We start from the raw sequence: 13,338 nt of genomic DNA, 5'->3' as shown, positions 1-13,338 counted from the left end.
TTTTGATTCAAAGTGATGATTATTGCTTAGAACTATAGTTTAATCATATAGAAACGTAGGAAACATTAAAAAAAATTATTATCCGTGGTTTGAGCCCACATTACACGTTACAAACGTTTTGGTGGCAGCGATGGGATAATCGAAATCAACTCATTCGTAAAATCATAGTGTGATTTCATTTGAATAAGTTGTGTGATGTTGGAACAATAGAAAAGTAAGGAGCATTCTAATGAAAGCATACAAATTAAAGAACATAGGGTACAGTCAACACCTGGTACTGCTAGAGACCCAGACATTGGAGGGTCTGGACGTAAATTAGAACATGATGCAGAGGAAAGCTATGAGGAAAGAGAAGCAAGGCCTAAAACTAAGATTAATGCTCATACAGAAGATCCATATGAACTTTATGAAAGAAAAGACAGACTTCGGAAGGAAACAACACCGGTGTATTTAGGAACGCCAGACAATATGCCAAGAAATGTTACAACACGTAGTAAAAGGGACCTGTCACAAGCACCAAATAATTGAAGGCGTTCAAGAAAATACAGATAAGCCTGGTAAGATTAAACCAGCAACATATGATGGTTCAACTTCATATTTAGATTATAAATCACATTTTAATGCTTGTGCCTGTTTGAACTATTGGTCTGAGGCTGAAAAGGGAATGCACCTTGCTGTTTCCCTCAGGGGTCGGGTTCAGGGAGTGCTTGATAACCTAGCTAGAACAATGCAAATAAATCCCAAGTCACTCACGAGAAGAGAGATGTTAGTCAGCTAACCAAACGGAATTATATAGAGCTCAGTTAAGAAAGAGAAGACAAAGGGCTAGCGACACAATACCGTAGCTTGGACAAGATCTCATACGATTGACAAGCTCAGCCTATCCTACTGCTCCAGACTCTTCCTGATGCTCTCACAAACGCAGATATGCGTCTGAGGATGAAACAGTCTAGAACCCAGGACCTCAACGATGCTATCCGGCATGCCTTTGAGCTTAAAGGTATTTTAAAGAGCGAAACACAAAACGTATGAAGAAATTGGTTTTCTTCGAAAAAGTTGGAGATGATAATAAACATGAAACTAAGCGTGAAAGGTTAGAGGAAATCTGTATACATTTACCCATATGTATACCAGCTATCTCCATGAAGGAAATATTGATCGGGTTGCAGAAAGAAATTAATGATATACAATATGAAAAGAGGAGAACGTCTAAAACCGATAATGTGCCATGGTTGTTCTGGAAGGGTTCTAACGTATGGATTCCAAAGAAGTGTTACAATTGTATGTATACAGATTTCCTCTAACCTTTCACGCTTAGTTTCATATTTATTATCATCTCCAACTTTTTCGAAGAAAACCAATTTCTTCATACGTTTTGTGTTTCGCTCTTTAAAATATCGTTAAGCTCAAAGGCATGCCGGATAGCATCGTTGAGGTCCTTGGCTCTAGACTGTTTCATCCTCAGACGCATATCTGCGTTTGTGAGAGCATCAGGAAGAGTCTGGAGCAGTAGGATAGGCTGGGCTTGTCAATCGTCTGAGATCTTGTCCAAGCTACGGTCATTTAAAGAGAGACAGTCAAACAGAAGAGTTGAAAATAACTTCACTATCGAATACAAGCAAAATCACAAGACTGGCAAAGGCAAGCCCGGCATTTCTGGACTTGTGAAAAAGATCACCCATGTGTGAGTAAATCTCGACGTGAGTACCAAGGAAGTATTTGAGTTCAAAGAAATACTACTGAGCCAGGAATGTATATTAGAGGAAATATAAATGATATTCCTGTCCTGGCGTTGGTTGATATTACACTGGTATCTTGGAAGACATTTGAAGAGATGAATAAAAAGTGCAAACTAGACTTGGCTGAAACGAATCAGAGTATATCATTAGCGTCAGGAACGCCTCTTCGAATAACAGAAAGGCAATCGTCAAATGTAAGTTTCGCAAGGAGATATTATATCAGACAGCACGGTTGCTGACATGATTGTTGATGCTGCTCTGAGTCTTGATTGTTTGAAAACTAGCAAAGGCATAATTAATTAATCAACATGAAAGAAAGGTGAGGTTGGGAGATGAAACTCACTAGAATTTGAGGGAAGAATTGGGTGTTTTAGAATTGTGGCACTAGAAACGGAAATTGTCACAAAGGGGAAAGTTATAGTTTCAGATAACAGCGAGATGCATTGAGATATTGGAATGGTGGAGCCTGCAGAAACGTTTTTGAGAGGGGTAACTCTATCTTTGGACAACAGTTGGACACTATCACCAACAGAGTGTATAATAGAAGATGATTGATGCTGCTGACAAATTGCCTGAGTACGTGAGCTGTATAGGAGGACTTGCTAGAATATGAGGTAGACAGAAGCAAATGCAGTCAAATCTCTTCTGTCGAAATATGATCTACTGTTCATAAAGTCTGATAGTTACACGGGAAGAACAGGGTTTGCTAATTATAGCATCGACACCGGAGATAACCAGCCAATCAAGGGCGTTCCAAGACGACTCCCAGAACACATGTATGCGGAAGTCGAAGCTGCCTTTATATGAGTAAAATGGATATTAATGTAATTTTGATACATTGTTTTTATAGAATTGAGAAAACGTATAAAAAAGGGCAACAAATTCGTTTGAAACTTTTGGTACAGCAATTGCTTTTAAAACACATTCTGCTGCACAATCAAAATGGATAAATGAGGGGAAAACACATGTCATTTTTAATCACGGAGATCCAAATAGTAAAGGTGTATTGATTTTATTTCCGCATAATATTGATTATAATTCATAAATTATAAAGACTTGCATGTGTCAACACTGGAACATTTTTACACGTATTTATACCACTAGATAGAAGAGAATTTATTGCACCAACTAAAGATAACCCTATAGAAGAAAATAAGTTTTTAAACATTTGGAAGGAGAGAGTTTTCAGAATTTGATCTTAGGTGGTCACTATTATATTACATTATCCATATTTCGTCATTAGTTATGTCTGTCTCATGTATTAGATACATGTAATTGTTGCCTTCAATGTAAATAAAGTATATCAATTATCACACAGTATTTGCATGGTATAGTAAAGGGGTTTTGAATATAAAAAATAGGCAGTTTGTATTGTTACCAATGCAATAAATATTAGCAGTTGCATGTAAAGCTTTTCATATGGAAATATATGTCTAAAAAGATTTTCCAAACTGAGATTGTTGGACAAAATATACTGTTAGATCAAACATATTTTGAAAACTCCCGTGGATATCTGGGTTAGAATAGACCCCCAGTACGCCTTGCTTGTCAAAAGAGGCGACTAAATGGGGCGGTCTTTAGGTCGATACCGCAAAAATCAAGGGGGCACAGTAGGTGTGGCACGATTAAGACCCCTCCCTGCTCAAAGGGCGTAAGCGCTGAGCATTGACCTAAATTTTGAAGACCTTAATCGGAAATGGTGACATCTCCATATGAGTGAAAAATTATCGAGAGGTACATTAAACAATATACAATCAATCAAGCAACATTTTGAAAAACAAAATGAATGCTGGAAGCTATACCATGATGCCTCAATATCAAAGAGTAAAAACAAACCTTTCTGCTTTGGATAAAGTATATTGTTGCTTCTCTTCTATCTGGGCGAAGAATCGTCCTGGTCTTTTCATATATATCATCACCTAATTCCAGTAGTGTTCTTTTCTATACACATTTTCCACGAAGGTATTTTCACATATATCCTTTAAAGTCTGCCAGTAATGATCATCAATAAACAGATGATTCTGATCCGTCATTCATATAAACCCTTGTGTGTTATAATGCCGAGTATTTATATTATCGTGAAATACATTCCTTAATCGGAGTTATATCGGATCCATGAACAGATGCATTCTGTGGCCATTGGGAGGACATGTAAAACTGCAGTACCCTACAAAAGATAAGGACTGTCATGAAAGCAACACTAAGACATCAATAAGCGAAAACCTATTTGCAGAAATTATCATCATAATTAGTAATGAAGAGTTAGAGTACATGGAGTGGGTCCTACAACCCAAGTCATCAGATATCGCGGTCTATTCCTCCAGTTTTGGTTTCACCCGGAACACACGGTTAAAGTTTTCATATTTACTAATAGAATGACACCATGTTGGAAAATATGACATCTTACACCAAATTGAATCGTTAACTATTGTGACGTCACATTTGTCTTTTTTTTCTTTCTATAATGCCCCTTTGATATTCATTCTACTTTTTATGAGATGTCAACTTCTGTCAGGGCTGTCCCTGTCCTTTTTTGGTACATGGTCCGGGTCCCATTAGAATGGGAAAATTATCGACCTTTTGGGTCAAATTGGGAAATTTTACATTTATACAATGATTTTAATCAAAACTATTACAACATAAATTGATTGTTCTAAGGTAAAGACAAAAACAACAGAGTAATTCAATTAAGTTTTATTTTTCAATTGATTACCTGGTTGCCAATATATAAAGAAACTAAAGCTCTTTTGCGCAACTTTTCGGGACTTGTCGAAAATGTGCGGGAATTCATAAATAAAATCGAAACTAACACGATTTAATTTTAACAGTTTGTGATATTGGGAATTTCTAGATAAGTAAACTGGGAATTGTAGGTGTTTTTCACAATTGGGTAGGGATTGGACCCAATTCAAAGAGATTGACAGCCCTGTCTGTGGACAAAGTACCATAGGTTTATACCTATGCATTGGGCGCAGTGCTGTAGCTAACATTCTCAACATCTGCTGGGACACATGACCTGCATCATAAAAGGCACATTTTAAAAACTCAAGCAATCACTGCCTATGTTTGCATCTTATGTTCGACGCAGCCATTGTATGAGCGGGACTCTAAACTCACGACCTCTCGGTCCTGAGGCGAACGCTTTAACCACTGAGCTACCGCAACCGGTCTGTGTCGTTACAAAAAGTGTCAACATTTAAACCGAGATAAACCTCAACAATGGGTTACCTTTAGCAGTTTGGTCTTCACTTCAAGGTATCTTAATTGCTGTACAGGTGTGATGATTTAATCTTAAACTCGGAGATTAGGCTGTGATAATCATTATGTACATATCATATTGTAGCGTGAAGATCACAAAAAAAAAAAAACCAACCAAAAAACCTTCCTGCAAAGGCTCTAAAAAGTAAAAAGCTAAGCCACTAAATATTTATTTTGATCTAAAATTAAGGCAATAATTCTTTTTTATTGAGAAGCAATTCTACTTCAATTAATATATTCGCATTCCTGGCGTCCAAAATAGTTTCTGTTTTTCATTGTCGGTTTTCCAGCTAAATTCAAACATTATTGAGAGCTATCTAATGCGGATCTCTCCTATACTATAGTAATTATGTAGTATCTAGCTTGGCTTCTAGTCAACTGAGACTTCCGGTGAACATACTTTACCATTCGCTCCTTTGAAGAGGCTATGTTGATAGTAAACTGGCATTTTGAAGGACACGAGAGTAGCAACGATATCATTAGACGAGAAAATTGAATTGAATTGAACAGATCATATTGTCAAGATATCAAACACAAAAGGATTTGGCACACACGTTACTACTGGAGATGTACGTGTTGCATGTTGAGGTTATCCGCACAGGTAAAGCAGAAAATAATTATATGAATTGAGGCGTTCCAAAATCGCCCCCTTACAAATCATTTACACACCCAATACATATATAATAATAGAATATTTGATATGGCTGATGACCAGAGAAACATAGAGGACGCATACCAATTCATATAAACTCCAAAAGCTTCCTTCTATTGTCGATTTATTAGTTCAGGGCAAAAAGCTGCGTAATATGGTTTTGTCGTCAACCAGGTGTTTGCAACACGAAGCGGCTAAGCGAAAGACGATAAAAAGTTGTCGCTAATTTGCAAGTTTTCTTTGCTTTCTTTTTGTTTTGTCGTCATTTTGCTATTTCGTGGCGAAAAGTCGCTACCTATCATTTTGTCGTCTTTTTAACCTCGAAATTACGAAAAGACGACAAAATGTTAAATGGTACAAATCAGCCATCTTAGCAATCCTTTCCGAATCGACTCCGTCTGGGCTGAGCATCCTAACAAATCGTTGGAGCTTCTTTTTTTGATACTTTGATTTCAAGCCATTTGCAAAATCGTTGCTTAGTATTTTGGGGCGATTAAATCATAGTTTTATTAATTTTTTCTTGCCAACAGAAAGTAAAATATTCAATGAATTAATTCCTTTCACCATACGGTAAATCTATTTGTAATCTTGTCATTATCATGCTTATTGATAATAAATCTATTGTTTCAATAGCATAACCTCAGATCACACCGCTGAAACACTTAGTGAATAGTCAAGTGGCTGATAGGATCCATGTATTTTATAACTACACTGTAATTGTACACACGTAGTTGATCATTTGTGATGATATATTTAGACCAGATGTAAGGATAAACATAAGCAAAAGTTCCCAACTCTGGTATTATCCGTTTATTCATGGACGGAAGTAAAAATAGAAGTTGTCACAATTGCACTTTTTAAAACCTATTACCCCTTTAGAAATGGACAGTTCTAAATATTCCTGCGCCGGTTCCCCTATAAATATCCATCAAAGCCAGTCGGTCGTGCTAGTCTGAGTAGAACGAACGACACTACAGAGAGCTTAGGTAGGTAGACTGCAGTACCAGACTAAACAGATGATAAGATAGCTAGGGAGAACAAGCTGCATTAAAATTAGTAAAAGATTTATTGATTGTTCAGTTTTTGGAAATCTGTCAGATAGCAGATATTGTAATTTGATAGGTCTTTTCTGGGCACTCGTGAGAGTTGCGTTGCACACTGTAATATGATTCACTGGAGTGGTTATGCTCCGTGTAAGGACATTTAAGGTAGGTAGTTACATGTATTTATTGTCAATCGTTGGCCAACGCTTGAACATTTGTCGTATCCAGCAAAGACTGTTTTTTTATTTATTTTATCAGTGGCGATTTTTAAAAAAAAATTTAATATACAAACAATAGTTTTAAAGGATCAAAGCACATGTCGTATCTCACATTAATGGCTACATACATACAAACTATTTAAGGATCATATGGGAAGTCATCAAATTATGGAAGATGGCTACTTGTGTTTTTTAAGTTGAGCGTAATATTTGTGATGTTTACTGTCGATAATATGTTTAATTCAACACTTCTGGCAGATTACATGAGTTATAAGATATGAGATCGTTATTAATTTTCACCTTTCATTGTGTAAATAGCATTATTACTGCAATTTCAAAATATTTAAAATGTCTGTCAATTGATAGACACTCAACCAAACAAAATGTTAATCCATGTATGCCTATATTTTTGAACCAGTTTTATTACATGAAAGATGTTCTAATATTATTTACAATATTTTAAATGCAAAAGAAGATATCCCAACTTCTATGGGCAAGTGGAAAACTGAACTATCTTTATATAGAGTAGATGATATTTCAGTGCAAGATGTGTTTAAAATTTGTTTCAAAACATCTAGTGATTCTTCTGTTCAGTGGCTACAGTTTAGAATTTTACATAGAATTCTTCCTGTTGGTTATTATTTGAAAAACATTAATGTTAAAACAAATGATCTCTGTAGATTTTGTACAAGTAATATTGAAACAATAACACATGTTTTTACTTCTTGTAATAAGACCCAAACATTGTGGAGTGAGTTAAGTCTTCATATATATAGAAAAATTTCAGAAAGAATTGGTTTTAATGTGTCAAATATAATATTTGGTGAAATTCCACTGTCTTTAAATAATAAAGCTATAAACTTTATAATTCTATATGCTAAACAATACATATTTATCTGTTTAATGCAGAATAAAGAACCAAATCTTGTTGGATTACTATGTCACTTAAAGTTTAAATATCATGTAGAGAAATATGCTGCAATTCAAACATTTAAAATACATAACTTTGATAAAATATGGATGAAGTGGGAAAATATTTTTGCAATTGATTAATTATTACTACATGTACTTGTCATTATCTTTAGTACATGTATTATTGTTATTATTATTACTTTCACTATTGTACAGCAAGTAACCTAAACCACAGGGAAATTGAAGCATGTATGCATGTATGAAAGGTATGTTTGTGTAAGTGTCTGATGTATTGTATGTGACCAAAAAAATAAATAAATTATATAAAAAAAAAACAAAAAAAAAACAAGCATGTCTGGCATCCCAAACTTAATAGATTCTGAGTGTCATGACACTAAACTGAAGCATTACTGATAGCTACTGAATCTGTCCTATAACCATCATAATGGGGTACGGTCATGATAGCTACTGAATATGTCCTATAGCCATCATAATGGGGTGCGGTCATGATAGCTACTGAATCTGTCCTATAGCCATCATAATGGGGTACGGTCAGTGTGATATGTGTTGGGTATCATAATGGGGTACGGTCAGTGTGATATGTGTTGGGTATCATAATGGGGTACGGTCAGTGTGATATGTGTTGGGTATCATAATGGGGTGCGGTCAGTGTGATATGTGTTGGGTATCATAATGGGGTACGGTCAGTGTGATATGTGTTGGGTATCATAATGGGGTACGGTCAGTGTGATATGTGTTGGGTAACTTCTAGCAAAACTACACGTGACTAAACGCTCCTTTGAAGAGTCGATGGTGTTAGCAAACTGACGTTTGGAAGAAAAGGAAAGTAGCAATGACATGACTGGAGGTGACCACTACGACTGACCATTCTATATCACACCACCGAAACACTTAGTTAATGTATGGTCAAGTGATTGTTGAAGTACGTGACTGATGTGGGCCATGTATTTTCTTACCGGGTACTCCACTATAAATGATTTCTTCAAGTAATTTATGTTTCCTAGTGCTCTGAGGATCTATATATATATATCTGTGAATATTGTATGACCCAGAGAAGGTATCGCAATGGTAAATGTTTGTCACCTTTATTCTCGCGCAAGTGCTCCCCAGTGATGTAATTGATCATTCATCCCTTTAATTTTGTAGTCATTCATCCCCTTAATTTTGTAATCATATATTCATATCGGGTGTAAGGTCAAACCTAAAGACAAACTGCTATCTCTACAATGTTTTAAAAGGAATTATTGATCGACGAAAGTAAAATGAAAACTTATTACCCCTGCAAATTAAAAATGGATCAATCTAAAAATTTCCATCCTGTTCCCCTATAAATATTCTTCCAAGCCAGTCTGCTGAGTTAGTCTGAGCTGGATGAACACCACTTCAGAAAGCAGTGCAATCAGAGAGGCGTAGGTAAGTATACTCTGGCATCAAACAAAATTGATAAATAAGATAGCTGAATAAGCCGCCTGAAAACCAAGTTGTTTAATTAGGGGCTAAGGTGCTAATGGTCACTTCAGGACTGAAGAAGTTAAGAATAGGTTGCACTAGTTGGGTAACTGTGGTATCTGACATTTGCTAGCAAGGATTGTCGCAATATCTAAGCCAGCTGGAAAACCCAGCTGGTTATACGCCTTGTGATAAATCTGGGCTACCAGGAGTTGTAACAAAACACCCGTGTTTGACACATTGTGGTAAGTTAGTAGCCCAGACCAGGATTTTTTTCCAAAAGGAAACCGTGTTTGACACATTGAACCAGTTATTAAAGACATTGACATATGATACCATGTAAGAATTGTGATAGGGAAATAGGAACTGTTGAACATTGATTGCAGATTACTTTGTGATTCTTTTGTATCATGTTTTGTCTTAATCATAGAAAATATATTGGTTAAGTAAACCTTAGGCCAGTCACCATATAAATATTGATTTTACAGTTTTGGAAGTTTGTCATGTAGCAGCCAGTGTAACTTTCTAGGTCCATGGTCTTAACACGTGACAGTTGTATTGCGCATTCTAATATGATTCATTGCTCCGTGTAAGGATATTAAAGGAAGTAGTTAGTTATCGTCAATCGTTGTCAAAAGCTGGAATATTAATTTTAAAACGATAGCAGTCGGCAAAGATTTTTTTCACTTATTTCATTAATGGAGATGTTTGAAAACCTTGTAATATCCAAACAATAGTTTTGAAGCATCAAAGTAGATGTCGTATCTCACATTAATGACTACACACATACAAGCTATTTAAGGATCATATGGGAAGTCATCAAATTATGGAAGATGGCTACTTGAGCTTTTTAAGTTGAGCGTAATACTTGTGATGTTTACTGTCGATAATATGTTTAATTCAACACTTCTGGCAGATTACAGGAGTTAGAAGATATGAGATCGTTATTAATTTTCACCTTTCATCGTGTAACAATATTGTGCTGTGTTGGGGTGTCCATCGAAAGACACTAGCCATAGTGTGATACCCTGATTGATAATTTTGATAAAGGTTTATATGGAGTTATATCAGATGAAATATCATGTATCATATATAATTCAAACCTGTCATGAAATGAAGACCCTCTAAACGAAGGTCCATTTACAGCATCACGCACACCCTCAGTCAAAATCAAATATTTGAAAAACATTTGTAAGGTATGTTAACATCCCCATAAGCCCACCTCTGGTATATTCAGGGGGTCCTTGTTTGTCTGATCCCACCTCTGGTATATTCAGGGGGTCCTTGTTTGTCTGATCCCACCTCTGGTATATTCAGGGGGCCCGTGTTTGTCTGATCCCACCTCTGGTATATTCAGGCGTCCGTGTTTGTCTGATCCCACCTCTGGTATATTCAGGCGTCCGTGTTTGTCTGATCCCACCTCTGGTATATTCAGGCGTCCGTGTTTGTCTGATCCTACCTCTGGTATATTCAGGGGGTCCTTGTTTGTCTGATCCCACCTCTGGTATATTCAGGCGTCCGTGTTTGTCTGATCCCACCTCTGGTATATTCAGGCGTCCGTGTTTGTCTGATCCCACCTCTGGTATATTCAGGCGTCCGTGTTTGTCTGATCCCACCTCTGGTATATTCAGGGGGCCCGTGTTTGTCTGATCCCACCTCTGGTATATTCAGGGGGGATGTTTGTCTGATCCCACCTCTGGTATATTCAGGGGGGGGGATGTTTGTCTGATCCCACCTCTGGTATATTCAGGGGGTCCTTGTTTGTCTGATCCTACCTCTGGTATATTCAGGGGTCTGTATCCTAATCTTACCTCTAGTGTGTTCAGGCGTCCGTGTTTGCCCGACTCTGGATTTTGTGTGATTCATGAAATTCTTCATTATCTTCGCTTTATTGTTTATTTAACACTGTGAAACCTCTTCCTGTACAGTAACTCGATTGATGTTTTCCGCCACACACAGAGGTGAGAGGCCGTGTGATTTTGAGCGCGATGTTCTAGCCACTCGGCCACGGAGGCCCCTTGTGCAGTAGACGATATGTCAAAATTACATATCTCTATCTACCATTCTGTGTACTTTGTATGTGTAAATTGGAGCTCAGTGTAAATGATTTGAATATCTTTTAAATTTAAATGATATATTTTATTATTTACAACCTTTTGATTAAGGAATTTATATGCACACCAGTTGTTTTAACGAGAAATCATTAATTCCATTGTGAATATGTTAAGCTGAAGACATCTCTAATTATACAGTTGCTCTCTTTAAAAGAATTATTGCACGCATCAATTGAATTAATGGTATCAGTAGTGTAATTGAAGAGAGCAATAATTCAGTTTTTGCACGCATTATATAATTGAATTGGTGCGCTTTAACACAATTGAAGAGAGTAATAATTCAAATATTACGTGTATTTATTGAATTAATGCAAGGTGAAGATAACGAACAGTGATCGATCTCGTAATTCCTATAAGCCATACTAAATAGATAGTTGGGCAAAGACGGACCCCTGGACACACCAGAGGTGGGAGAGACAATCTCGTTTAAAGTCAAAATTTCGAAAATGTTATAGGTGTTATAACTATCTAATTTACAAGTACAAGCTGTCATTGGGTCAAATACTGACTGCCGTGTTTCATAACAATTATTAGATCGTTTTTTGTTTTACTAATTTTGACCAAAAATTACTCCGTTCACCTGATCAAGGTATGAGGATCACTGCGGGTGTGACGGGTCAACAGGGGATGCTTAGTTCTGCTATGCATATGACTCCACCTCTGCTGTGTCCAGGGGTCCGTTTTTGTCCTACTCTTAATTTTATATTCCTTACAGAAATTGTGATTGATCACTGTTCGATATCTTTGAACACCTTTTTATTTTACACATCTACTGAACATAGATTCACATATTTGTAGCTTATTATTCTTTTGTTTGAAAAAATCGTACGTTTGGAGCATTATATCATGCATAGCTCTTATCCTTGGACGAATTTGGCTCCACTTTTTTGGCACGCTGTTTTTGGCTATATTTAGCTCTAAAACTTCATAGTTATTTCGGATTTCAAACATTTCGGTTGAGCATCACTGAAGAGACATTATTTGTCGAAATGCGCATCTGGTGCATCAAAATTGGTACCGTATAAGTTTTACATCATAATAGTTGAAGAAAAAATAGACAACTACGTATTTTCCTTACACAATCTATGTGAATAAAAAAAAACTATATTGAAAATGACCTATGATATAAATTATATTTCATTTTTCAAAATGAACGGATAATCTCTTTTGGGTTAGAATAGGTCCCCACCACCCCTTGCTTGTCGTAGAAGGCGACTAAATGGGGCGATCCTTCGGATGAGACCGCAGAAAATGAGGTCCCATGTCACAGCAGGTGTAGCACGATAAAGATCTCTCCCTACGCAAAGGCCATCACTGGTGACGTCTCCATATGAGTGAAATATTCTCGAGAGGGACGTTAAACAATATTCAAGAACAGGAGGTACTATCAAATTAGACCCAAAAAAAAATGTTTTAAAGTTATACTCTTGTAACTTCTCGAAGTATAAGTTCACCTACCTGCGTTGGATAAAGTAATTCTTCAACATGGCTTCCAAACCTCTTATCTATCCGGGTTTCAATGTTCCTGGTCTTTACATATACCGTATATGTATTGTAATTTAATCCCTTTAATGTTGAGTTATATATACCATACGTATTTGCCAGAAAACTTCCCTGCCTCGTTTACCGTGTCCCAGTAAAGATGACCTTTTAACAGGTTATTATGCTCTCTCATGTAGATATCTTTTGTTACTTTACTGTTATTTAATAGTTATAAGGACTGCCACTTGAATATAACAATTAAATGCTATTTGCAGGACGGGTAAAAATAAACATTAATACCATACAAAACAAAGACATTATCATTTAATTTATCGATTGTTTGAGTTTAACTCCGCTTTGGCCATCGATTGATTTTGTAATTTAAAGCATCCTAATTTTGCAGTCACATTTTAACCTTTGAATGGTACATTTTACCTAGAGGATACCTGA

General features: G+C 36.4%; 1 long non-coding RNA gene across 3 annotated transcripts in view; it reads right to left on the bottom strand.

Moving 5' to 3' along the window:
- The window catches only part of LOC125672986 (uncharacterized), a 68,309-nt gene extending 55,313 nt beyond the window's left edge, over nt 1-12,996 (bottom strand). For all 3 annotated transcript variants that reach the window (XR_007369222.2, XR_008801527.1, XR_008801526.1), the window contains exons 1-2: nt 12,865-12,996; nt 3,576-3,906 (exon numbers count right to left, since the gene is read on the bottom strand). This is a non-coding gene — a long non-coding RNA (uncharacterized LOC125672986). The remainder of the gene's footprint in view (nt 1-3,575; nt 3,907-12,864) is intronic.
- Nucleotides 12,997-13,338: the final 342 nt, after the last annotated feature.

Source organism: Ostrea edulis, chromosome 3, assembly GCF_947568905.1.
Source record: "Ostrea edulis chromosome 3, xbOstEdul1.1, whole genome shotgun sequence".
Classification (NCBI taxonomy): domain Eukaryota; kingdom Metazoa; phylum Mollusca; class Bivalvia; order Ostreida; family Ostreidae; genus Ostrea; species Ostrea edulis.
The sequence above is the reverse complement of the archived record's forward strand: the minus strand, read 5'-3'. Positions and strand labels throughout refer to the sequence as shown.